We start from the raw sequence: 27,688 nt of genomic DNA on the forward strand, positions 1-27,688 counted from the left end.
ATGCAAAAAAAAAAAAGACAGAAAAGAAAAACAGGATTACAGTGAGAAACTGACAAATTCAAAATTCTGATGGGAGACTCCCTAATCTCATTATGTACCCAGAATCTTGCAGGAGGAAGCTGGTTCCCCAGGGAGAGAGATGAGCTCCTAGGTGTTTCCTTTCCCCCCAGCATCCCTGCTGGGAACCGTGTCTACTGACAGCTGAAGGGAGTTCTTGCCAAGGTCAAGGTTTAGTTCTCTGCTCCACCTCAGTCCTTTTATACTGTGGCCCTGTGGCCACAGCAAGTGCTTGCCCAAACAATCTGAGCTTTTATTGGAAATATTTGCAGAAATCCAGAACCCACTTGGCTTCAGGATGAAAAGAGATTCCTCTGGACCACATTCTCTCAGTGGAGCATCTCTGCCTTCCCTTCCCGGGGCCCCCAAAGCTCAGCGAGCCCACCTTCCAGCCTTATAGCCTGAGGCAGATAAATATCTATTCCTGAATTATAGGTCAGACGGTATCATTTCCTTCCTCAAATGGTGTCAAGGTTCCCTGTCATCTATAGGATGAACTCCACATTCAAAATCTGCCGTAAACTTGCCCCATCTTGCCCTTTTCACCTCATGTAGCCACAAGTAACTCATGCACCCTCTGGATTCTGGTTGCCACATCCTAACAGAGGGCTCCAAGAGTGCACTTGGACACTGAAGGATTTGTGATGGACAGAGGTTGGAGGAGGGCTGGTGGGGACCGTGTGTGTGTGTGTGTGTGTGTGTGTGTGTGTGTGTGTGTGAGAGTGATGAGCAGGGGGGGGATCAAGGGACACACAAGGAGTGGTTGGCATTTGTTATCTCAGCAGAGGTTAGTTTTGCATGTACAGGGGGAGAGGAGACTTGCAGTATATTTGTATTAAGCATAGAAAAGTCTAGAAAAGCCTTCAAGGACCAGCTCGAGCTCCATCTCCCTGATGCAGGGTTCTGGGTCCTCTCCATCACCCATGGGCACTCACCCTCTGGGATCTTCCATGCCTGTTGTGCTTCCTGTTAGCCTTCCTCCCATTCTTTTTTCTCCAGGGATACCTGTGGGAGCACAATGTATGCCAGACTTGGAGCTGAGTGCTGATTTGTAGGCGCTCTGAGCACAGGAGCTGTGTCACTTCATCTTTACATCCCAAAGTGCCCAGTTGCGTATTTCTGAACCAAATGCATAAAGCTAATCGTTAGTATATCTGGTCTTATTGCCAACAAAGGCAGTTACGTAAGCTTCGCTCAGAGGTGAAGCTACAGCTATTAAATATGATAAAACAGAGTGAAAGTGGGGATGAATTGCACATACCATCTGGTGTCTGAGACTCTGTCACAATTATGCGTTTATGCCGAATGACATAAAATGCACAAAGAACACTAATTTGCAAATTTCTAATTTTTTTAGATTATCCAATATCTGAGATTCAGGCATTCAGCTGGCACTGAAACAATTTTACCTCATTAATTTGCTCAATAAATAAATAAATATTCTATGTTTCTGGTCACCAGATCGTTTAAATATCAAGTTTCAGGTTTCCAACACGTAGGTAAAGTGCTGTCTGTTTTCTTGCCACTAAACTTGTGCCTATTTGTTGCATTCTTTTTCTTTTTTTTGCGGTACGCGGGCCTCTCACCATTATGACCCCTCCCGTTGCGGAGCACAGGCTCCGGACGCGCAGGCTCAGCGGCCATGGCTCACGGGCCCAGCCGCTCCGCGGCATGTGGGATCTTCCCGGACCGGGGCACGAACCCGTGTCCCCTGCATCGGCAGGCGGACTCCCAACCACTGCGCCACCGGGGAAGCCCCTATTTGTTGCATTCTGAAGCCTATTTGGGAGGTGAAGGCACACACAGAATATATGCAGTGGAATGTTGAGAAGCGCCAAATTACTATTTCTAGTAATTCACAATAAACGCCTTTATAATATTGGAAAAAATGGATAAAGAGAGAAAGTTAACATGAAGACAGGCTCTGACATTTGTTTCCCATGTTAGAATGTCGCCACCTTGAAAGCAAGAGCTTTGTTTTAAATTTTGAATATCACGCATGTCACCTCAGGGTCCGCGCGTAAAATACCCAGCATTTAGGCTGCCTTTTGGTTGAGCTGAACCAGTATCCTCGAGAGAGTTCTTTCCATCTTCTTAAGCTCTGGGAACACGAAGAAGTGGAGTGCTTCTGTTTCCTGAGAATGAAATGTCCGTGCAGAGGTTAAATGAACTCCTCTTACTACCTCTTTTCCTGTAATTTTCTAACCCTGAGTTTTATGCTGTACACTGGCAAACGTTGTGAGAATCCTTTTGGGAGTCTCATTCTGACGTGACGAGTTCCAAGACACTTTCAGAGACAAAGAAGCGTTTCTGTGCCTTGGACCTTCGGGCAGAGTTGGCTTCATGGCACAGTGGCCGTCCCAGTGCCACCAGCCCTGTAAACCCACTTTCTCCCGTGGGTCCACAGGGCAGCAGCAAGGCCCTGACAATCAGTGAGACAAGTCTTGGAGGTAGACAGAGGCAAGGAAAAGGCCTGGTTGAGCAGCAGGGCTCCTGATTTGGATGTAATCAAGGGCTTCTGGGCAACTGCCCGTGCTCTCACTCCTCTGTCTGCCCTTCTCTGCTGACTGTGTTTGCGACTTCATTCCTGCCTTTCTCCTGGATTTTCTTCGTTTTCCTACCTGCATTTCACGAGCATTCAGTGAGTCCCAAGACTCTGTACTGGGTGCCAGGAAGAAAACCTGGAGGGTGTTCCAACCTGGATAGAGTTCTTTGAGTTCTGAGAATGTTCTGGAAAGACCATCCATCATGGGGCCAGAGCGTCTGTCATCAGCGTTTCACAGAGGAGATGATGTGAAGCCTTTGGTTTGACCTTTCTCCAATACTTGCCCCAGGGTTTGTGTTTACAGGTTTGGCTGGGTTTAAGATACTGCTTGTCTTTTAAGTGACGGACAGAGATGAGAAAGCCTTCTTGCTTTCATAATTATGGGTTCATAATTTTGCTTTTCTCTCTGATTGTTACATGTCATTACCAATGTTATGAATAACAAATTATTGAGATTTTTACAGCATCTATCACTGTAGAATAACCTTGGAGGTAAACTTCCCAACATAGAATTACTGTGTCCTCCCCCAACCGATCTTGTGGTCAGATGACCCGGAACTCAGGGTATGGACCTACAAGTTGGCAAAATGCTTGCAAGGAACACCGTGTTTTAAAAATACGGCACTTGCTGTGGTGTCATGGGCAGATCAGTGATCTTGGAACCAAAAACGCGAACTAGATGTATGACTCATTTTCTAAAAATGTTGAGCTAGCCGTGGTTCTGTCTTCATGGGATTCTCGAGGGGCTCTTGTGAGATGACGTGTAGGGAAGGGATCGTTAGAGATCATGTTTTCCCGGCTGGAAAGAGTTCTCAGGAAAGGCCTTACTCAGCAAACCTGCCGCAGATGATGGGCTTTTTCCATTTCTCTTTATTTTTCCTATAGTTTCCCACTAGAAATGCCCCCTCACATCACCATAGACACACCGTTTTCCCTTCAGCTCAGCTCACTCTTGACTATAATACAGAGCTTCTCTGCCTCCGCCCTCCATGCACCGTGGGTGGTTTTGTTTCCTGAAGATTGTGTGGGCCTCATCTCAGCAAAATGGGAAATGACATGCAGGTGCAGGGGCGGGGGCTGTGTTAAAAGGAGTAGAATTAGGGACATGGGAGCTACTCAACTATATATATGGAGTGAGTGGAGTCAGGAGAGTTCAGACCTTCTGGGACACGGGAGCTACTCAACTATATATACAGAGTGAGTGGAGTCAGGAGAGTTCAGACTTGCTGGAATATGTTTCTCTGAGACTAAAAATGGAAAGAAAAGCAGGATATACAACATGGGCAAGGGAGAGCCCTTCAACAGATGTGATTATCGATCATCACAACTTCATTAACTAATAAAAAATCACTGGCTTTGCCCTTAAATATCGTTTTTGAAATACATGCCTTTTTTGACTCCTGCCTTGTATCCAAGGTTATCGACTTTCCTGGGGAGAAATACAGGTTCTGTGTCCAGTGGAAGGAGAGTTGGGCCAGGAATCAGGAGGCAGCGTCCCAGCTTCTTTCCATTGATGGAAGCGTGAGCTTTCGTGAGAAGCTGCCCTGTGGACCTGATGTTCTCGGCCTAAGATTTCCTAAGTTGTGTGTCTACACACACATGCACGTCTACAGACTAAAGTCTTGGCTTCAAGTGTCTCCGTTTTATTTTCTAGATGCTCTGCACGGGCATCAACGGTTTCCATGACATTGTGCATCATTGGCCTTTGGTTTAGTGAAACTCTGTGTCTTGCTATTAGACGTGTGGTGGGGAAGGCAGATGGGAACTAATTGTTCAGAACTGCGCTGAGGGCTGACCCACTTCCTGCTATTCAAGTTCATGATTCCTCCACCTCTTCATGAAATTGGTGGCAATTTTGGCAGATTAACTATTACCAGACTAATTAATAGTTAATTAAACAAACTAATGATAAATGTACAGAATAAAAATGTGTGGAAAGGGGGAAAAAAGAATATAAATGAGGAATACAAGATTAGAACTAAACAGGTTTTGGAACAAATCCAGCTTTCTCCCTTTAAGTAGACCTTGAACAAATTGTGCAACTTCACTGAGGCTGAAATCTTCATCTGCAAAATGGGTAACATGGTATCCACATTACAAGGCACTTTGAAGATTATAGTGGTTAGCATTGTGCCTGGCACCTAGTAGGGACTCAGTGACGTGTGTGTTTTGTTTTGCTGTTTACTTCTTTGCTCAGTTGTCGATTATTCTGTGTTTTTATTCAATGTATATTTGTCAGGTGTGATTCTAGGTGTTGGGGAAATACAGGATGAGGAGATAGTTGTGCATCTAAAGAAAACCTGAGAAAGTGACAGTTGTAATAACTAGCTACAAATAAACCAGTAGTTGTAACGATGATGATGATGATGAATCCGTTGTTTCATAGAAAGTTGTTCCCACTTATAGTAAAATGTGGCTCGTAAGGTGAAGAGGTAGTTCAGGGTAAGCAGAGAATGGAAGTTGCAGAGAGGGAATCTTTTTATTTATTTATTTATTTTACATTTTAGGGCTTTTCTAAGAAGTAGCTATAGAAACCCTTCACCTCCATCTGCTGGAACCACTTCCCTTCCTCCACAGAAGAGAGACCCCATCAGATGGACGCATCGCTGCCCTGGTGGTGCCTGTGTTAGCACCTGTATCAGCCTGGGGTAACACCTGGCACAGAACAGAAGGGCAGTAGATGCTGTTGACTCAGTTGGGGTCACTCACTGTTGAGGCACCAACAGATTCAACAGGGAACTGCGCCCGAAGAATTCCCCACATTTGTCCTCCTGACACTGTTAAAGGCTAGAGAGAAAAGCAGAGAATCTACGTATAAGTGGACCTTCCAGCAGTCCTTCCAGACCTCACCATCCTCGGCGTTTGGTCTGGGAGGGGCATCGGGTGGGAGAGGTGTAGGATGTGGTTGGATCTTTCTCAGAAATGCTCAGTGACCCTGAGTAAAGTGAAATTTCCATTTGGGTCTTTCTGGGAATGATTAGTTTGGGAGACTTAGGAATACACCTGAGAGCAGTCCATAGAGGCGTAAACTGGATCGACACTGAGGAGGGGACCTCAGCTTTGATACAGACTCCACATTACAGTTTGATTGGATTATGTGTATACGTTGACCTGATATGACTCTTTTAACAGGCCTGCTTATTATTGGTTGTTTTTTTTTAAAATAATTCTTTATTTATTTTATTTTTGGCCGTGTTGGGTCTTTGTTTCTGTGCGAAGGCTTTCTCCAGTTGCAGCAAGCGGGGGCCACTCTTCATCGCGGTGCGCGGGCCTCTCACTATCACAGCCTCTCGTTGCGGAGCACAGGCTCCAGACGCGCAGGCTCAGTAGTTGTGGCTCACGGGCCTAGTTGCTCCGCGGCATGTGGGATCTTCCCAGACCAGGGCCCGAACCTGTGTTGCCTGCATTGGCAGGCAGACTCTCAACCACTGCGCCACCAGGGAACCCATTGTTATTGGTTTTGAATAATGAAATTAGAGTGATTTCAATATTCTCCGTTTTCTCAAATTCTGAAATATTACTTAGGTATTGTGAAGCAAAAATAAGAAAGTTACATAATCAGATTTAAGAAGTAATTAGAATATCATCATTTTTAGGTGAAACATGAGATAAATCGAGTTTGAATTGATATCTCTACAATCAACACTCGTTTTGGGTTTGGGGTTAGAGCCACTCATGGGAGTCAGTATATGGAGATGGTCTATGATATGTGAGGGCGTCAAGCCAGGGGACAGATGTCATCTAGTGGAAAGAAAGGCACATACGTCATATAAATGCCGTAACATTTGTAACTTTCTGTTATGATCGTGCCAGAGAAACAGCAAATAATTTCAACTGTGAGAGGAATAATCAGTTGTCCGACGCTGGACATGGGAACAGCATCTGAAACAAATGGTGAGCTGGACCCTAAAATAGGACAAAGACTTAGGAACCATGGTGTTGGGTTTGAAGGGGCTGTAGGACTCCGATCGCGGGCAGCTTTCCGTATCAAGCTGCAGATTTTTTGTATAGCTCTTCAAGGGGGCCCATGAGCCGTAGGTCTGTGAATACCCTAAACTGTGTGCGGAACTTTTGAGAGTGTCTATATATGCTTCGGGGCAAAAGAACACAGAATTTTCATCAGTTTCTCATAGAGGTTTATGACCTTGAAAAGGTGAGAAGAGCTGTGAGTGTGGGGAGCCTGGAAGGGAAGATTCCCGGTCTGTTCATATTTCAATGCTGTGTGTGTCCATCTCCACCTTGGATCTCTGACGAAACCCACTTGACCCCTGGGAACTGACCTTGGTCATGCTCGCTCCTGAATTCCTCCTCAGGGCCAACCCTCGTGACGAGAGAGTAAGTAATATGTCCAAATAGCTGCTGTGAGCGAGTTTTGTTTGGATGGATGTGGTTGGGTCACGTTGGAGACAGGCCTTCACCTGGACCACAGATACTTACCCGCCACCCTGGGTACTGAGTCGCTGGGCATGGGATGGCCTGGGGAGCTCCTGCCTTGAGCAGGGCAGGAGACACCCAGCTGCCGAGTGCTCACTTGGGGAACATAGGCACCTCCATCCCCCAGAGCTTCTAACAAAGAGCGAGCTCCAGGATGCTGACCCGTGGTCCTCTTGCCCGTCTGACCTTGTAAGCTGAATCACAGCTGGTATCACTTCACTGAGTTTACACTCCAGAGGGATGATCAGGCGGTAAGGCCCCTTGGTTCCTGGATGTACGTGTGCACAGTGGGGCAGGAACGTGTCATTGTGTTGGTTGATGTGTCCTGCTGCAGCTCTGTGATGTGCAGAGGTGGCTCCATCTTTTCCAGAAGGCTTCCTAGCTTTCTACAGATCCTTGGAGTTTACTGCATAAAAACATTGGTTTGAATTTGAATTTAATCCAAATTCTCAAGCCAGTATGAATGCTTTAACTCAGAAGCCTGTTTTTAATGAACTGGGATATATACTGCATGTTAAATTAAGATAAACTCGTTGTAGAATTCCCAGTGAGGTAAATGGGATTCTGTTCAAAGAGTGAAGCTAGAATGACATTGATGTATAATTCCAAATGGGGAACTTTAAATGAATTTTCCGGAGTTTAGTACCTTTGTATATAGCTGAGAATTGCTCGGACTGTGGGCAACTGGCTATATACGTATTAATATTCCTTCTGATTTTGAAATCAGTTCAAAACCTGACTCATTCAGTAACCATTTTTCATATATGAAAGTCTTGTCAATTTAAATAATAGCTTTGTGATAAAATCATTTATAAAGCTGTGATGTCTCAGCCTAATAGCACTATGTTTATCACGTCTTAATTTGCATTTGTGAGACTTTTTACGTGGAAAATGCATTTTTAAATTATACTTCAATGTGTCTAAGAGATAAGATTATTCAAAATAGTAACTGTTCTCTCTCCAAATGTCAGTGTGCTGGAATGAACACACACACACACACACAAATGTGAACATAAGGACAGGTCACATGTATAGAAACATAAAACATAAAATGAGTGTCTTTGGATTCATTTTCTGAGGTAGTTTTTAAAGTTTTGTTGTTTTTGTTGCTTTAGTAGTGGTCCAGCTCAATTAGACCTAAGAATCACATACCTGATGCTCAGGCTAATAACAGGAGGAGAAAAGAAATTCCCTTTGCTCTTAATTTATTGACTTAACAATGCTCCATGTTTCTTTAATTTCTTCATTAGGGAACTTTTATTAAATACTCTTCACGGATCCTTCCCAAAACAGCAGTACTAACTGTAGCAGCCATGACTACGCGCTCCCTACAGGCTGCCTCGTGTTCAGCAACTTACATCTATCAGACTTGCTTCTCTCTGTTTATTCCTTAGTCACCATCAGAAATAGAGCGGTGAGGTTCCCAGCCCAGTCACATATGATCCGTGAGAGCCTGGGTCTGGATTTAGAGCCGTCTGACTACAGCACCGGGGTCTGGCGTCTTCCTGAATGACACAGAAGCATCTCCGTTGCTGTATACATATAATTTGATCATAATATTAAGGATGGGGAAAAACGTCCGTGAAGGTCGTATGGTCCCCATCCCTGGGTTGCCTTTAGGTAAACGCAGTCTCAGAAAGGCAGAGCGCTAACACTTGCTTATGGAGCAATAGAACCGAACATGCTGTCTAGCTTCTGGCAGAGAATTTGGAATAAAAAAGGCAAAACACGGTGACAGATTTGTGTCCTGCGTGCCGAGGGAAGGTTCCATAAGTCACGTTTCCTGAAGCGCGGTGGACCGCAGTGCGGAAGCAAGATGGCGGTGGCTTCCCTGTCTCATCAGAAGTTGAATTCCATGTGTCGCTTCTGTGCTTCATCCTCCTGTGACCTCAGTTACGTTCCCTTCTCAGATCTTTACGTAGACACAGCGACACAAAGGTGATGCAAAACCTCTGCTTATGAGTTTATAAGGAAAGGCTCGAAGTCAATAGGCACCATGCTAGGGCCTCTGGAACTTTGTCCCCAGTCCAAAAAGAGGAAAACACATATAAAATCAATTCCATTGTAAAATAATGATTTGGGGAGACAGTAATAATTAGGACTAAAATAAAGTATGCTTTTCGTCAAAAAATCAGTGTTACCCTTTCCGAAGTGTTCATTAATTTAGGTTTTCCGTATGTAAGTGCTGTTTTTTATTTTTCTAATCATTGTATGTTGTCCTTATTGCAAAGGAGAACCACACAAAATAGAAGGAAGGAAAATGAAAACAGAAGTCATCCATCCTTCCAGGCCGTGTCTGAGCCCATGTTGCTTCGGGGGGCGTCCTGGGAGGAGGGGTGCTGAGTCCCCCGCTCCTGTCCTGTGACCCTTCACCTTGCTGTGCTGTGTGTTATTGACATGGCTTATCCCGTATTTTGCCCTGAAAGTGTGTTCCTTGCTGGAACGCTAGGTGCAGTGTAAGCGCTGGTCTTGAGTTAGGAGCCCTCCCTCACTCCCCCCTCCCTCTTAGCAAGTCTGTTCTGGAGTAAAACAAACCACTAGTACTTAATTTTATGGCCCAGTTTTGTTGGTTTACTTTAACTGTACTGTTGATGACAAACATAAACTAGATTACATTGCTTAATTGATGTATTTTCTATCAGTGAAAATTATTTGTGTGTCTTGGAAGGAGAAAGGAGACGTTATAATTCTCTCATGAAAATGAATAAGTGTTCATCTTATGGCCTTTCACTTCGTACCGGGGTTTCTGAGGACGTCCTAAACACGGAATAGATATATTTGTTTATTGACTCTAGACCACGCGTCGTTCCTTAGGATCTGCATTTTCACTTGCTGTGATGCTATTCCGCAGCATTAGATATGCTTTTAAGTATCACTTTTAGTGGTTACATATTATTGCATTGTATTGGTCCACTGTGATTTATTGGATTAATCCCCTTTTAGTGGAAGTTTAAGCTGTTTCTAATCTTTTTACTAATATAAATTATACCTTCATGAATATATTCATAGCTTTATCGGTATGTTCATTCATGATTATTTCCTGAGGGTAAATTCTAGAAATCCTAGAAATACAATTGTTAATTCAAAGTGTGGTTACCTTATTCATGAAGATTCGGAACACAGGAGTGATCTGTCACATATGCTTCCTTCCCATCCTGAAGCCAAGGGCATGTCTGCGCAAGTGCAGATATTCCACCAAATATTCAGAAGCTCTGTTATTTACTATTGTTATTAATTCACAGATACCTAGGCAACCTGTTTTTAACAGGCTCCGTAGCAAGCACGAGGCGTGCAGAAAGAATCAGAGCAGGGAGATGCAGGGAGACGTACATATATCAAGAGGTATATAAAATAAGAAGTATATGCTGTGATAGACGTATAGTGTCCAAATGGGAGTGGCCCATTTTGCCAGGAGGAAAGTGGATTATAAAAAATGATCATAATAGGGGTGAGTCTTGAACTTGGTGGAGAAAGGTGTCCAAGTGTGAGCCAGGCAGGTAGGCGGGGTGGGGACCTCCAGGCGGGGCGCAGCTGTGGCAGAGCTCAGGGATGGGGTCCGGCCAGGCTCACTCACCAGGTCACATTACATCAGCAGCTACAGCCTGTTTGCCCCCAACCTTGATGCTCCTCGAATTCACGTGCAGTGTCCTCCGTCTCCCCAGTCTGCTGGGACAAATACTGTGCAAGGAAAGTTAAATAGACGTGTCCGTGAACAGGAAGACTTGTGATGGAAAACGTCTCTTGAACCTCAGTTAATCTAACACGGTTCTGAACTGGGTGTCGGGAGGGAGGTTGTACAGACAGGAATCGTCAGACTGCTTTCGGGACAAACCAGTGACTGTGCTTAATTGGCCTGAGTCAGCAATAAGTTTTTAACGGTCTCTTCCAATTCCAGCGTTCAGGAGACACGGTCTTTCCGTTTTCCGTTGACTCCGACAAACACCACGTTAGATCAGATACAGGAGCCCCGCTCAGGCAGCGCACGTGTGGAGGGAGAAAGGCTGTGTCCTCTCTCTGCCGCCGAAGACCCGGCTAACCCCAGGCAAGCCACGAGTCCCCGGGGTCCTCGGTTTATTTACACGGAAAAGGAAAAGGAAAACCTCTGTACCTTGTGAGATCTCTTCCAGTTCCAACATCTGATGCTGATGAGGTGTGGCCCTTGGCTCCAGGGAGCCTAAGGTGAGACTCCACTCTCCGTGTCGTTTGCTTAATCTTGAATGTGGTCAACACTCGATTATTTTTCTTATTGTTGGCTGAGGGAATAAATGCCGGGAAGAATAAATGAATTCCAGTACAATTAAATCCTTATGCTAACTTAAAAAAAAATTTACTGGGCTTCCCTGGTGGCACAGTGGTTGAGAGTCCGACTGCCGATGCAGGGGACGCGGGTTCGTGCCCCGGTCTGGGAAGATCCCACATGCCGCGGAGCGGCTGGGCCCGTGAGCCATGGCCGCTGAGCCTGCACGTCCGGAGCCTGTGCTCCGCAACGGGAGAGCCACAGCAGTGAGAGGCCCACCTACCACAAAAAAAAAAAAAAAAAAAAAAAAAAATTTACTTGCTCACTGGTGCTGTCAATAACTTGATGGATTAAAGTTCAGGTTTTAATAAAAATGATATAGTTCTTTAAAAAAACTTATTTTAATATTTTTAAACGAACGATTATTTCAGGTATGCTGTACAATAAAATGTAAATTTATTATAAAAAAGATATATTTCTCTAGTCAAGCCGCGGGTGTATTAAAGAGATCCCTGTGTATCTGATTGTATTCAGGTTAGAAACGCTGTATCTGTACCCTCTACCTAATCAGCGGTGATACCATCCTATCTTTATATTTTATGCATATTTGGTTATAACCTTTGATAAATGAACTGCGTGATGAAGATCCCTTTGACAATGAGAAGCTTAAAGCCATACAGGTGCTTCACTGTTCATTTGATTAAAACATGAGCCCTGTTCAGTCTTCTCAGAGAAGAAGACATTAGAAGATATTTATGCAGAAGTGTCCTTCACGTTGATAAACCCGTGACTGTTATACAGAAGTGGTTTCTTCCACTTCAGACTGGGAGAAAGAATATGTAGAAAAATAACAGTAATTGGGAGGAAATGAACCTTATTCACCCCAGGGAATAGATTTTAACTGCATAAATTTGCAAAATAAGAACAAAACAAGCAACGAAAGCAACAATAGACAAGTGGGACTACATCAAACTAAAAAGCTTCTGCACAGCAGATGAAACCATGAACAAAATGAAAAGGCAGCCTACTGAATGAGAGAAAATATTTGCAAGCCATGTAGCCAATAAGAGGTTAATATCCAAATTATAAGGAACTCATACAACTCGATAGCAAAAAAAATCTGAATAAAAATGGGCATAGGAGCTGAATAGACAATTTTTTTCAAAGAAAACATATAGGTGGCCATTGGGTACATGCAAAGATGCTCAACATCACTAACCATCAGGGAAGGATGTGGAGAAAAGGGAACCCTTGTTCACTGTTTGTGGGAATGTGCAGCTACTATGGAAAACAGCATGGAGATTCCTCAAAAAAATTAAAAGTAGTACTACCATGTGATCCAGAAATTCCACTCCTGGGTATTTATCCAAGGAAAATTAAATCACATCTCAAAGAGATACTTACATCCCCATGTTCATTGCAGCAGTATTCACAAGAGCCAAGATGTGGAGACAATCTCCGTGTCCATCGGTGGAAGAATGAATAAAGAAAACGTGAGATGCACGCGCACACACACACACGCGCACACACGCACACACACAAAGTAGTGCTAATTATATGAGGGGATGGAGGTGCTACCCAAGCTTACTGTAGTAATCACCTCACAGTATATATGTATATCAAATGGTCCTCTTACACATCTTAAACTTACACAACGTTAAAGGTCAATTATATCTCAATAAAGCTGAGAAAAACAAAAAACGGTATTTTTCTGACTGATACTCGTGTGAAATTGCAGGTGAGAGGTGTCACTTGTGTGGTTTGACAGTCATACTGTGGTAATTTTAAACTAGAATTTCCCAGTCTCAAAAGTCCTTCGTAAAAACAACTTTAAAGTCTTGATTATTTTGATATCAGAGTGTGTCAACTCACTGATTTTACTCTCCAGAATGTTCTCCAACTCAACTCCAGTTCAATAAAATTGTACAAACCTCCTGCGGATGGGCCTGCTTTGAGCTTTGGCCCCTGTGTAGACATGTACACATGATGCCTGTCCTAACTGAATTTATCAACAAGTAGGAAAGTTAGACATGTCCAAACCTATGTTTCAAGACAGAAATAAGAGTCCTAATCAACATACAAAGAGTGTGCTTTGGAGGGAAATTGGAATTCTAGGCATATGAGTTTTTTTATTGCCACATAACAGTTACCATAAACTTGGCAGCCGAAAATAATCCACGTTTATTGTGTCACAGTTTCTGTGCGTCAGGGGTCCTGGCTTAGCTGGGTCTCTGGCAAGACTTCGGTCAAGGTGTGTCTAGGGCTGACTTCTCACCTGTCAGGGGGTCCCAGCAGTGCCTTCTCCTAGGCTTACCGAGCTTGCTGGTGGGATTCACCCCTGAGGCTGTAGGATTCACGGCAGCTTCAAAGCCACGATGAAGCCAGGGAACCCAGGATGGAGTCTTCCATCCTGGTGGGACTCACCCCCAAGGGTGGCGTCCCTCGCCTTGGCCACCCTCTGTTGGTGAGGTCCAAGGCACAAGTCCTGCCCTCAAGCGAGGGGAGGCGTGAACACCCCGAAGTGAGGGTCCCTGGGGCCACGTGGAGTCTGTCCACTGCCCCAGGGTGAAGAAGCAACATGAAGAAACTTCTCGTTGAGAGCCCAGAATTGCGTATCTTTGAAGGCCACTCACTTAGGGGTCTGGTGGTCCTTGAGTTCTCTCCCTGTGACCTGTCTTCTCTCTGACTTTCCTGGGATACTTGGCTTCGGAGGTTACCTCTCATTCAGCTGTTTCTAGCGGGTGGTTTAGCTGTCCCTGGGGCTTCCTCTTCAGGGGCCAGGTTTATTGATCAGATCTCAGGCCAGTAGCTAAGGATTTCAAGCAGCCGTGTACTCCACTTACAATCTGTCTACACCCCATCCCTTCCATCTCTTGCCTTGAGATGAATATTTAACTGAGGAAAACAAAGAGGCCAGCCTGAGTCACAGTATGTATTTGTTTATATCCATTTAGTTCACAGACAGGCATTGATTTTCCTTGTGTCAGAAAGACAGGCCCCTCTCTAGGTATTTAGACAGAAAGGGATTTAATGGGAGGAATTAAGAACAGGTAATGGCGTGGGGTTAGAAAAAAGAGGCAGGATTATGGAAAAAGATGAAAAGAAGGTTCATGGGAGCAGTGACACGTGATAGGTATTTTTTGCTTGCTGGGGATGGGGTGGGGCCACGTGGGCTAAGCTGTGAGTCGTGGGTGTGGAGGGCGGAGGGGTCAGGGTGAGTGGGCCACGAGGCTGGAAGGGAGCTCACATCTAGCTCTGTGCCCCCTCGTGTTTGCAGATGTCACCTGTCATGCAGAGTTTCTTAACTGGGGCCCGTGAGGACATCGCCCACCTCTGACACAACAGTCAGAAGTTTTGTGTGCCGTCTTCTGGGGAACAAGTCCACTGCTAAAAGCAGAAGCTGTAAGGGGAACTTGGGTTTGGAGCCTCTGGGCGTGGGCTGGGAATCTCAGCGACAGCTCTGCGCCCTTGGCCAAGAAATGACCTTGCAAGTTTTCTCTGTAAAATTAGGATCATAACAGTTTCCAGCTCAGAGAATGTTGTCAGATTTAAATGAGATTATGTGTGTCAAGTTTTTATCATAATGCCCGCCAAGTAGTAATAATTTAATTTAAAAAATATGCATAGGGCTTCCCTGGTGGCGCAGTGGTTGAGAGTCCGCCTGCCGATGCAGGGGACACGGGTTCGTGCCCCGGTCCGGGAGGATCCCACATGCCGCGGAGCGGCTGGGCCCGTGAGCCATGGCCGCTGAGCCTGCGCATCCGGAGCCTGTGCTCCGCAGCGGGAGAGGCCACAACGGTGAGAGGCCCGCGTACCGCAAAAAAAAAAAACACATAAATATCATGGGTTTTTTAATTAGTCTGTATCCTATAAATGGCTACGCAGTGCTGACGTAGCAACCTCAGAAGGCGCATGCCTGCCAAGGCTTAGGTTTGTGTTTTGAGTCAAGGGTCTCTGTGCCCAAACTGGGGGCCAAGGAAGCTTGCAGGTTAGCTTTTCCTGTCATCATGACCTTGAGGTTTCCCTGCCCTTTAGACACCCCAAATGGCTTCGGGGCTCAAGGCCCCGGTACCTGTTCCCAGTTCCTGCGCCTCCCCTCCCCCTCCCCCCGGGTGCAGGCTGTCACGCATCCGACCCCAGGCCGCCCGTGGGACCAAGGTCACTGCAGGGCCGAGCCAGCCTCCAGAACAGAAGCACGTTCTAGGCTTGACCAGTGCTGGGCCCGGCATTGTTTTCACCGGGAGCTTTAAATTAGCACGTGGTCAGAGAACAGCGCCAGGTGTTCATCCTGAGATCCAGCCCCCGGGGTCCATCGATCTGACTGGCTAAGGCGGAGCCCCTCCTGCGGCCGCTTCCCCAGGAGTCTGGCTGAGGGAAAGGGTAGCGCAGACGCAAGGGCGAGTCGGTGCCCCTCACCTTGTCTTTGATCCGCTCTGGGAGGAACTTCAGCTCGACAGCAGGAGCGTCTGTGATGAAGCTCATCACTGTGAATTAGTTGACGCAGGGAGCTTGGAGCGTGAGAGCGTGACCCTGTTCCAAACCTGCTGGCCCATGCTTGTGACCCTTGTGTTGCCCTCCAGTGTCCCAGCCTGTTCCTTTTGTTAAGGAAGAAGCAACAGCCTTTGGGAATAACATATTTGTTTTAATTTATTGCGTGCAAGTTATTTTAAAATCAAATATAGTATAGCTGATTCACTTTGTTATAAAGCAGAAACTAACACACCATTGTAAAGCAATTATACTCCAATAAAGATGTTAAAAAAATAAATAAATAAAATATGCATATACCTCCCTTTGCTCCACTGAAAAGATGAATTACTTCAGTGGCTGCAAAAGACAGTTTATTTCAGCCCTGATGCTTGGTTCTGCTTTGTTATAATTTCTAGGTTTCTGTTTGTCATTGTTTTTAAACTCCAGAAAATGACAGTGATGATACTGGGAAGACTTTTATGGAATATTCAATTTCCTTTTAGTAAGAATTCTCTTTGCCACCTAACAGGCATCTTGAAAAGGTTCACACACTGTGGACTTCTAATTCTGGGACTCTATCTCTGGAAATAAGGAAACCCTCAGAAAATGCTTTAATATTAGCATGTGTATTGCAATCTTAGTAAAAGCAAACAATTGGAAACCACTGAAGTGGGATAGGAAGGGGGTGGCTGTCACGCCACGTAGCATCTATGCAGTGAAATCATATATATCCTTCCAAGGTGATGCCTTAGAACATTTATAAAAATATGGGAAGTGCCAGAGTGTACGTTTTCAAAGTGGCATCACTAAATAATCCGTAGATGAAGGATAATGATGTAAAAAGTCATCAAAAATGTCAACATGGAACTCTAGCTGCTTGTGTTTTCTCCTTCCTTCTTTTTCATATATCCCAAATTTTCTAAAATACGTTTGTGGGTTATTTTTTTTTAAAGATTATTTTGATGTGGACCTTGCTACGGACGTGCAGGCTCAGCGGTCATGGCTCACGGGCTCAGCCGCTCCGCGGCATGTGGGATCTTCCCGGACCGGGGCACGAACCCGTGTCCCCTGCGTCGGCAGGCGGACTCTCAACCGCTGCGCCACCCGGGAAGCCCCTGATGTGGACCATTTCTAAAGTCTTTGTTGAATCTGTTACAATAGTGCTTCTGTTTTATGTTTTGTTTTTTTGGCCGCAAGGCATGTGGAATCTTAGCTTTATGACCAGGGATCGAACCGGTACCCCTGCATTGGGAGGAGAAGTCTTAACCACTGGACTGCCAGCAAAGTCCCAGTTTGTGGCTTATCAGTGGGAAAACTTGTTTAAAAATTACTATCGCCCAGTCCCTAGACCAGCAGGGAAGTCATACTACACGCATTCTGAACTACAGGACTTTTTCATTCGAGTAGCTAAGTGCCCTGATTTCTAGAACAAATGCTAGTGGCCACATAAGCAGTTCTCCAGGGGCTTGTATTTTTCAGTAGAGGTTTTCTAAATTGCTTCAAAGAGACCCATTAAAATGATCCTATCACATCATTGAGGCCCCGCATGAGAAGAAGATGCAAGAGAATGCAGGCTTACCCATCTCGGTACCGTTTCCAACATCAAGTCAAAGAAATAAGGATGCGCTCCAGGAAAAAATGATGGTCCGGATACGAAGGGAGACCTGCCAGCTTGCCCCCTTCAGGGTCGGCCCGTTTCTCTCGATTTCTTTAATTGCTCTTCTGTTCGCCCCAAAACCTTGTTCCCTACCCCGCTGTGTTCTTGACCTTCCAGGCTTCTACTCATCTCTTCTTGCCTTCCCCTCTCTCTGCACCAAATTCCCAGGGCTCAGTGATCTGAAAGTTGCCTTATTTACTTTGCTTTTGGTGTTCTGCCGAAATTGAGCAGAGTTACGTAGAGTACAAACTCCACTAGATAAGGCAGTTTCCACATAAAATTTGATGATGAGAACTTACATTTGCGTCACAGATTTCATTGATCACCTTCTTCACAGTTTCCGTGGTGGAATAAGAATATAAGCAGATGAAAAAACTATTTTTAGTTAAAACATCTTCACATCTACCATATGAATGGTTGGTCCCAGTATTCATTGTCGGAAAAACGGTTGATGCATTTCTTTTTTAAAAAATGCCTTGTGATTCATTTTTCTCGGTAAGCTCAGTCACATTTCAAAAAAGACACTAACAAGTGAACGTAATGTTGTGCATTTAGATTAGCTTTAGAAGATATTTTGAAAAGATGCTTATAAATAGAGGTTGCCCAAGAGATGATATAAGATGTGCTTCAGCGTTGCATAAATAATTGGGGTCGTGGTATTGTAGGATAATAACAGGCTACCGTCCAGCTACGCAGACAATGAGATACATCTTTTTGAGGAAAGAATTCCGCTGATTCATATAAAAAATATGGCTTTTTTAAGCCAAGAAAAATAGCTTGTAAACAGGGAAATGTTTGTGACATGTGAGGCACCATAAATATGCCTTAAATAGTTCCATTTTGGGCTTGTCCACTTACATTTTTCTTTTAGATCAACAAATACAATATGCAGAAATCAACATGAAAAGAGGTTTCAGGAAGGGTCTCCGGGGCCAACAGGAGCCACATCGGTTCTCTGCCAGCTGAGAGCTGGGCTCTTAGCTTTAGTTTTCTCGGTGTAGAGAGTGAAGAAAACAGCGTATATTCAGAACCTGGAGCGGTGATTAGAACAATGCAGGGCCTCGAATGAGCATCGGCTCTGTGGCTTCCACAGCCACACCCCCTTGTGCCTTTCCGGGGATGAAGTCCTCGTGTGTTTCAGCCTCTTATCCTGGTCACGACGGGCCACGTGCAGCTCCTTCAGTCCCAGGAGAATCTCGCCGTGTTCCAGGGGCGTGAACAGGAGAGACTGGAATTTTAATGCATATCGATCTTCAGAGTGTGTCCTCCGTGCACTGTACTGGACCCCTCCCCACGTGTCTGTGAATTCACCCCATCTTCGCGGTGGAATTAGAGCGCTTTAGACAACGTGGGGAAAGTGCCTTGATTTGCACAAATGTATTCGAGAAGAAAGCCAGTCTCCTGGGTAATGAGAATGGTAAACACTCTAGATTGGGGGCTTATCTATAAATTAACCCACAGCAAGTTATGCTAGACTGTTACCAACCTCAGTAAGCTACTTGTAGAAAGAAAAGAGCCAGGTGTGTAATGTGCAGGCATCTCCCATCCCTGGGTGTGTTTGGGCTGTGTCTGGGTTCAGTGTGTGCACAGGTGTGTGTGTGCCTGTGACTGTTAATTTAGGAAGAGGAAAATACCGCAAAGGTGTTCACTGTGCCTTAGCTCGCAAGTGAATCTGGTTGCTGGTTGGCTTCCTTTGCAGAAAATCATGTAAGATTTCCAGCCTGAAGCTCGGGACTTAGAAAATTGCAGCCATCTAGGTATCGGAGTTGCTGAATGTAAGAAAATCTGAGAACAAAATCCCTTTGGATCTTTTCTCTCCTTGACTATGATATTCAGAGCTGCTCTGGCTTCTGTCTGATACAAGAAATGCAAATGCACTTGCTGGGTGGGGGAGCCTGAAACGAGATGCTGGACCACTCCCAGCCTGAAGGAAACTCATTTCTGGGTTTAAGTGTGTTTATGACTTAGGAACTACTGTGAGGACCTGAGTTTGTTGGGAAGCATTTAGAGCCTGGATCAGGTAAGCAGAGCGGTCAGTTTGTTATAGAATTGCTAATAAATGGAAGCATCTACTTTTTTTTAAATGAATTGGAGGAAGTAAAAATCAGTGTATTATGACATGTAGAAGTCACACTTAACAAATGATGAGTTTTGCTTTGGGACTCAGAGTTGCCATTTTAATTCTGCCATTGGCTCTTAGTGGTTCTGTTGGCAAGGTTACCCTCTGGATCCTGTAAGCCCTTCTGCACACTGGGTGTCTTGAATATAATTTTTTGTGGAGCTGTCAGAGTTTATTCTGTGGACTAAGCCAGGGTGCACCCAGCATCAACTGTGTCATGTCACCCAGTTCCTGGTGCGCTCCTGGGGTACTTGCTTCTGTGGGGCTTGCCTAGACTGGGCTTTGCAGAGTTTCTCCCGCTGCCTTCAAGATAGACTTCCCCATCTCTGTCAGGCAGCATCTGGACAAAAGTACCCCCCGAGCTAACGTTTCACAAGATCAAGCAACCCCACATGGTGTGGACGTGCTGATGAATGCAGGACACGCTGGCGTCTTGCAGGCGTACCCCTGCTGCACGCCGCCTAAAGGGTAACGGGGAGAACCTCCTCAGATTAAGTAGCAAATGTAGTGTGAAAGACTCTCTCCTGAGTTGCGTAAGACCGTCTTATGTGGTTTTACTCAATATTTCTTGACCATATATGATACTCAAGGTGGATCTGGGGAGAGAGAGGGTGTGATGTCATACAAGGAATTGAGCCAGAATGGGCTGGGTTGGGAGTAGCCAGTTGGAAACAGCTCCACAAGCCAAGCATCCACTCGCCAGCTTCTAGGGTCCAGATCATAATATTTCAGCGACATAGTTAGTGATAGGGCTTGAGTCCTGCCAGGGATACAGGTGTTGGGGATGCATGGGAGACGCAGAGCTTGTTATGGAACTTGAGGAGTCACACGTCTTCCTGGAGTGGATTAATTAGCCCAAGTTGAGTGAAATGCAGACCTGGAGATAAGAAACCTGGAGGAAGTAGGGAGGAGGGTGTCCACTGAGCCCCTGTGTGCTCTGAGCACGCATCCAGTTTCACTTAGTTATCATTTCATCCTTTAAGACACGTCTCACGGCCCAGAACGTGGTCTGTTGTGGTCAGTGCCCCATATGGCCTTGAGAAGAAGGTGTGTTCTGCTCTGATAGGGGGGTCGTCTACAGATGTCAGTGAGACCCCATTGGCTGGTGGTGGTGTTGAGCGCATCTCTGCCCTGCCGTGTCTGCTGTCGATTCTCTGTCTGCTCTCTCTGTCCATTACTGATTGAGGTGTTGACGTCTCCAGCTATGATAGTGGATGCGTCTTTTTCCTCTGCCATTGTATCCATTTTGCCTCGCATAGTTTGGCAGAGCTCTGTGGTTAGGTGCGTACGTGTTGAGAATTGTCACATCTTCTTGGAGGACTACGCGATGACCGTCTTTATGCCTGATGTGTTTCCTTGATTTGAAGTCCGCTCTGCCTGAAGTGAACAGGGCTACTCCTGCTTCGCTCAGATTAGTGATAACGTGGTATATTTGTCTCCATCCATTTGCTTTTAATCTACATGTGTCTTTATATTTAAAGTAGGTTTCTGGTAGACAACATTTTTTTTTTGATTCACTCTGACAATCTCTGTCTTTTAATCAGTGCATTTAGACCATTGGCATTCAAAGTGATTACTGATATAGTTGGATTCATATTACCATATTTGTTACCATTTTCTATTTTTTGCCCTTGTTCTTTTTCCTCTTTTTGTCTTCTTTAAAACTCACTTAAAAACACACCCACTAATTAAATATTATTATCCCCATTTCGTAGACGTGGAAAGTGAGACTCAGAAGCACTTAATATCCTGCCTCAGTTTATGCATTTAGTCACTAGTGACAACGGGATGGAAACTTAGAAACGTCTGGCTAGTAAATCTCTGCTCCCTCCATCCCACAAAACTGCTTCCCGTATCTTCGTCTCCTTTAAAAGTTTTCAACTCCTATTCGAGGCTCCACACCATTTATAGTTGGTTAAAGTTTAGTTATTATGAGAGAAGAGGCGCCCTGCTGTTGGCATTTGGAAACAGGCACTTGTGTGGGAGGAAAAGAGACACAGGCTCAGAGACAGGAAGCCAGACACCTCTCGGGTAGGATGCCTTTTCCTACGTTCTTTTCTGTGCTTGAGCAGATATGTATAAATTTTACATTCAAGGATATACATGGTTTGAACATTATAGCACTGTGTGAAGACTCATCCAGCCCTCCGAGATGCTCAGGCTGGATGGCTTGGGGTCGTCCACACAGGCAAAATTGCGCGAGGTGAGGTTTCAAAGAAATGGCATTCCTTTTTTATCGTGGTAAAATGTACAAAACATAAAATTTGCCGTTGAACCATTTTTTAGTGTACAATTCACAGTGTTTTCCAGCCATCAGCACAGAAAGAACCGTCATCCCCTCTGACAAAGGTAACCAGGAAGGACAGCGGGAACAGGTGACAGTAGCAAGCCCCCTGACATCCTGCGGACACGTCAACAAGCTATAAACCACCCAGGGAGGGGTCTCACCCGGTGGGGGAGGGGCTCCCCTTCGCCAGAAGCTGTGCACTCCCCCAATTTTGCTTGGGCAGCAGGCAGCGTGCCTCGTCGCTTTGAGTTCTTGAGGGAGGTGATAGCTCTGTCCTTTTTCTATTTAGTCTCTGTCCTTTTCTGTGTTTATGTTGACAGCTTTTGTACGTATGTGGTATAATTTTATTTTCAGTATCCCCCACAATACTTTGGAAAGTAGACGACCAGAAAAGATGACAAGTAACCTGTTATCCACTATATGGGCGGCCGTTGTTTGGACACTTAATAGACTGAGAGATGCCACAGAAATACGAGCCCAGCTTTGGCTCCAAAGGAGTGAACTATTTGGAGTTTGTCAAGTACATGCTTCTGTCCCAAGCTTCTGTTTTTCACTCTCTTTGTGTCATCCCTTTTCTTGCAAAGCCTCCCCCAGCCTCCTTTGTTTCCCTCCTACTCACCCGTGTTTCCAGGTCACTTGTCACCCACCCCCACCCCCCCCCCCCCGATTAACAATGTCCCATCCCGCCTAGGGTATCGCGTATGAGAGCGTTGGTATCGCGTATGAGAGCGTTTGTCCCGCACGGTGTGATCCTTGCTTTTCCGTCTTCCCCTCCAGGCAGGGACCGTGCTTGTTTATCGTGCCCTTTTCCAGCAATTGGTGGACGTGGGTGCTCAGTATGTGATTTTGTGCCAGACAGGCTGGAGCCGGGGCTGAACTGAGGAGTCGGCTTTATCCACATCGCGGGAGGGAAGGGGGCCCATGTGGGCAGAATCCCCATTTTCAATCCACCTCTCTCCCTCCCTCTTTCTTTGGCTCTGTGTCTGTGTCTCCACATCTTTCTCCATCTCTGCCTCTCTTGGTCTCTCTCTCTCTGTCTTTCTCTCTGTTACACATGCACACCCCCTCTGCCCCTCCTCCTGGTACAGGGAAGGACCACACACCCCCACCCCGTGTGTAACAGGGGCAGCGCTGTCTCAGGACACATCCGCCCTCCGTTTTCCTCCCATGCTCCCCTGTCTTCTGCACTCATGCAGTTTATTTCCGTGGGCTTAATGGCACAGGAAATTTTCTCATTATCTTCCTTTGGGTCTGGAATTTTTCCTGAAATAATCTGTGTATTTCTCCATTTCATTCTGGGCTGAAATTTACTTGTCAGAGCCTCAGCCGCTCATCTCCAATTTGAACGGAAACATTTCCTCCTGCCTGTTGCCTCTAGAGTCTCTCGGGAGCCAGAGACCAGGACGTGTCCCTGCCCCCGCCCCCGTTATTACAAACAATCAGGAACACTGTGGAACAGGGAAGATTTGAATCTCAGAGTCTCTTTCTCCAGTTCTTAGCAACATTCTTTTTATTAGATGTTGCTAGTGTTTCTATCTGGTGCTACTGTTAATCAGCCTATTTTAATAGTTTATTTTCTTCAGAAGCAGGTACTCGGAGGACCTACATCAGGTTGATTTTGATGCAAAACAAATACCACGATTGAGGGCATGTGGCACCATATTGGAAGGAAAGGTCGTGCCCTTTTCTTAGGGCTTCGGATCCCACCCGGGAGGGCAGCTCTGCTAATCCCAGTGCTGCCCTGCTTGGGGGGGGGGGGGTGTAATTTGCTCATTCATCGTTGCTTCCTGCATCCAAACAGAACAACGGTGAGCCGTCACTCATCTCCCAGCTCAAGGCTCTCACCTCCTGCCTTCCAGGGTAGCTGGTGTGGTTTAAAGCTCTTTCGCAAGAGCTGGGTTTTCTGATCTCGGCTTAGTGAATGTTGTCTTCTTATGGCAGAAAATATCACTTTTCCATCAGAATAGGATATCATGGATCTCCATGTTGTGTGACAGAGACTAGTGATGTCGTCACGTGTCTGCTTTGTGGGAACCCTTCTCCCATTTTTCTCAGGAGTCACTGAGACCGTGTGTTAAAGAAATTCTCACACATCCATCATAACCTTCAGGGTGGTTGGTGAGGAAGGCACGGTCTCCCCGGTGTTCTGTGCGTCCCTACAGCAAGGACTGTGTTGTCCGTTCAGTGTCCCAGGCCAAGAATGAGTCCTGGAACAGAGAAGCCACCGGATCAATGTTGAGTTGCATTTTTTAAATTAAGAGAGTCAACCAGCCACTTATATTCATCACCGAATGTTTAAAACAAAAAGCCGCCCCACCGAAGCAGCTCCGCGTGTGTGTTGATGTCGGCACCGAGGTGACCTTGGGAGTCTGGGGGGAGGGAGCAGGGCCTGGTCAGCCAGGCTCCCAGTTACCCACGAGCAGACAGCCCCAGCCCAGGCACAGGGAGGGTCTCCCGGCCCCCGCGGCCTCGCAGGGCTTCGTGGGCAGCTTCCTCGGGCCTCCGGATGGGAGGGAAGCGAAGGCCACTTCAGGCAGGAGGTGGCCTACATCGCTCTGTCCGTCGCTGGTCTCAGGGGTTTGGCCCCGGTGGGAGGAGAGATGCTGGGGTGAAACCTCTGCTGGGCGTCTCGCCAGCACTGCGTGCACAGGGGTAATGGGTGCAGATCCCTGGGGCCTGCGCCACCGTCTGCCCCTCTCCCAACACTTGGAACACCCCCCAGGGGCTCAGCTCAGGGACCCACCTCCAGGGGCACGTCCAACTCCAGGCTATGTGGACGTCTTCAAAGGTCTGCCTCTCTGAGGCGCCTTATTTGTACCAATCGATTTTCCAGAAGAGATTTCAGTGCGAAAAGTCTTGCCATATTTTGTACTGGTGAGCTGTAGAATACCTACTTTCTTCCCCGTTACTGTAAATGCTGGAAGAAGATGTTGCATTTAATTGATTAATACATGAGATAAGAGTTTATTACTGGGCGTATTCTGGTTTACACCCAGAATGACGCTCTGCCCGCCCTTGAGGAGTGTAGTGCAGACCACGGATGGCGTGCTTTGCCCATCTTACCTTTAAAGGTGTTTAAAAAGTGGCGTTTGTGCACACGTGTATGTGCATGTGTTAGTACCAAGAGGTAGATATACAGAATGCACCTACATATGTAGAATACACACACAAAACACACGTACACATGTACATGTACATATCTGTGTGTGTGTGTGTGTGTGTGTGTGTGTGTGTATATATATATATATATATATACGTCCTTAAGGAGTGGACTGTCTTTGTAAAGGCACGATTCGTTGACAATGTCAAGGAGAGCCCTCCTGGCAGCTCCCCACCTCCCACTGGCCCAGGCATCGATCTGGCAGCAGGTGATTCGGCGGAGGAGCTGCCCTGGAACATCCGTGCGGAGAGGGAGAGAGAGGTACCGCGTTGCTTAAAGCAAAATTCATCCTTTGCGCACCTTCCCCAACACGTGCCTGGGGATTTGAATCATTTCAGGGTCTGTAATTAGCACACATCACAGCACGCCTGTGTCTGGAGGAGAAACCCCACTGCAGTGTTGCTGGTGGACAGGGACACGCCTCTGAAGGTCACTGGCGAGCTGATGGAATCCTGAACACATCTGTCCACAGCCCTCTCTGTGTCCCCTGTCATCCCAGTGGTTTTCACCCTTTCCCTTGGGCACTGGTTTTCCAGGGATTCTCTGTGGCCTGGAGCCCACGTGGCCTCTGGGCTGTGCCTTCCACCTGCCGCTGGGTGGGCTGGGACCCTCCGTAGCTGGGAGCTTAAGGATGAACCTGCATGAAATCTGACACTTCCTTGAATATGTCTTATCCTGTGGTCCTGGGCTACCTTCAGTTCTTTCCCAGAACCTCAAGTATAACTTTTTTTTTTAAATTTATTTCTGGCTGCGACGGATCTTAGCTGCGGCACGGGGCATCTTTGTTGAGGCAGGCAGGATCTTCTTTGTGGTGCCCGGGCTTCTCTCTAGCTGTGGCGTGCGGGTTTTCCCTTCTCTAGTTGTGGCGCACAGGCTCCAGGACGCGTGGGCTCTGTAGTTTGCGGCACGCGAGCTCAGTAGTTGTGGCGCAAGGGCTCAGTTGCCCCACAGCATGTGGGATCTTAGTTCCCCGACCAGGGATTGAACCCGCCTCCCCTGCATTGCAAGGCGGATTCTTTACCACTGGACCACCAGGGAAGTCTCAATTATAACTTTATAAATAAATTCCAGTGTGTGCTTGAAAGAGATGTGCAGGGTGCCTTTAATCTCACATGGAATTCTGGTTGCATTGGCTTCCTAACTTCCAAAAAATGTTCTTAACGATTGTCAAGATCAAAGGCAGGTGTTATCATTCGGGGCTGCTCGGCCCTCCGTGTATACGTACGTCTTTAGGAAGGAGAGCAACAGAACGTGGGCTAATGTGCGTTGCGGCCTCTCTGGCAGAGCACGCCTTTTATTAAATTCTTTTTGAGATTCTACATGAATAAACATGTGCCTGGAGCAGCATAAAAGCTGGTTTCATAATCTATGTGAAGTCTTACTGAATTTTGAATTTTGACAAGTCCTGTGAACAAAGAACACAGCCTTTTCACTCTCCGCTTTAAAAAGTAAGCACTTAGGGCTTCCCTGGTGGCGCAGTGGTCGAGAGTCCACCTGCCGATGCAGGGGACGCGGGTTCATGCCCCGGTCCAGGAAGATCCCACGTGCCGCGGAGCGGCTGGGCCCGTGAGCCATGGCCGCTGAGCCTGCACGTCCGGAGCCTGTGCTCCGCAACGGGAGAGGCCACAGCAGCGAGAGGCCCAAGTACCGCAAAAAAAAAAAAAAAAAAGTAAGCACTTAAAGAGTCTAAAACCCTTGGACTCATTCCAAGGATCTGGTGCAGTGGTTTCAGTGAACCTTACGCTGCTCCAGTGGGACAGTGTGGTGGGTGCAAAGGGCAAGGAGGGGCGGTCCCTGCACTCCACTCTGGACAGTATAGCTCACAGGGTACGCAGCGGGGCAGGGCTCCCGGAGGCTCGGTTCAGAGCCTGGACTTCCTGCTGCCTCTAGGGCACTGGGGGCCCTTTCACCCGATGCCAGGGTTTAGTTCTCTGTGTAATGAGACGACGTGACCTGGATGGTTGGGGTGAGGATGAAATGAGGGGAAGTGTGTGAAACCTCTTATTGTGCTGACACAGGGCACGTGCTCTGCAAATCTTGTCCCTCTCCTCTCTTTGCTGCACGGTTTCCACGAAGTTGAGAAGAAAGATGCTCGCTGGCAATCCACTATGAAAGAGTCCATGCAGTTATAAGGGCTGAGAAGTTCAAATAATGAGGAACGCATACGTATCTAGAGAAAGATACGTATTTATCTCTGTAAATAAACTTTAATGTTCGTGTATATAAACACATGTCAGAAAAGCACACGTCTCCTCTTGTGTTTAGGATGAGGATATCTGAGAAGTGGCCCACTGTGTCCTCCAAGAACTGGAGCTTCAGTCGGAAACTTTAAATTGCACATTTCACTGGGGACAGATTTGGTACCAAACAGATAACCAGGGACAAATAGAAAATAATTGATAATGAAAGTCCTTGGGCATAATTTTATTTCAACATCTTTATAAATGATCTGGTAGAAGTAATGGAATCTAAATTCTCTAAATCCATACACCAAGCTCATTCATGTCCCCATGCATTCATCCATCCACCCACCCACCCATTTACCCATCCATCCACCCACCCATCCGTCCTGCAGGGGTTGAGCAATGCTGTGTGCCAGACACCGTCAGAAACCAGCAGTGGAGACACCCAGGAGGCCATAATTCAGATTGTGGTAAACTCTCTAAGTGAGGTGTGAATAAGGCTTTATGGGAACACAGAGGAGGAAACTCAGCGTAGGCTG

The 27,688-nt window shown here is 46.3% G+C and overlaps 1 protein-coding gene and 1 long non-coding RNA gene across 3 annotated transcripts in view; one reads left to right on the forward strand and one right to left on the reverse strand.

The window, feature by feature from the left end:
• The window catches only part of DLGAP2 (DLG associated protein 2), a 715,150-nt gene that overhangs the window by 400,747 nt on the left and 286,715 nt on the right, over positions 1-27,688 (forward strand). The gene's annotated exons all lie outside the window — the stretch shown is intronic.
• Positions 10,281-12,989, reverse strand: LOC137216068 (uncharacterized). The gene is made up of 3 exons (XR_010939580.1): positions 12,678-12,989; positions 11,145-11,289; positions 10,281-10,714 (listed from the first exon to the last, which is right to left on the reverse strand). It is a non-coding gene; the product is annotated as an uncharacterized lncRNA (long non-coding RNA).

Source organism: Pseudorca crassidens, chromosome 21 (genome assembly GCF_039906515.1).
Source record: "Pseudorca crassidens isolate mPseCra1 chromosome 21, mPseCra1.hap1, whole genome shotgun sequence".
NCBI lineage: Eukaryota > Metazoa > Chordata > Mammalia > Artiodactyla > Delphinidae > Pseudorca > Pseudorca crassidens.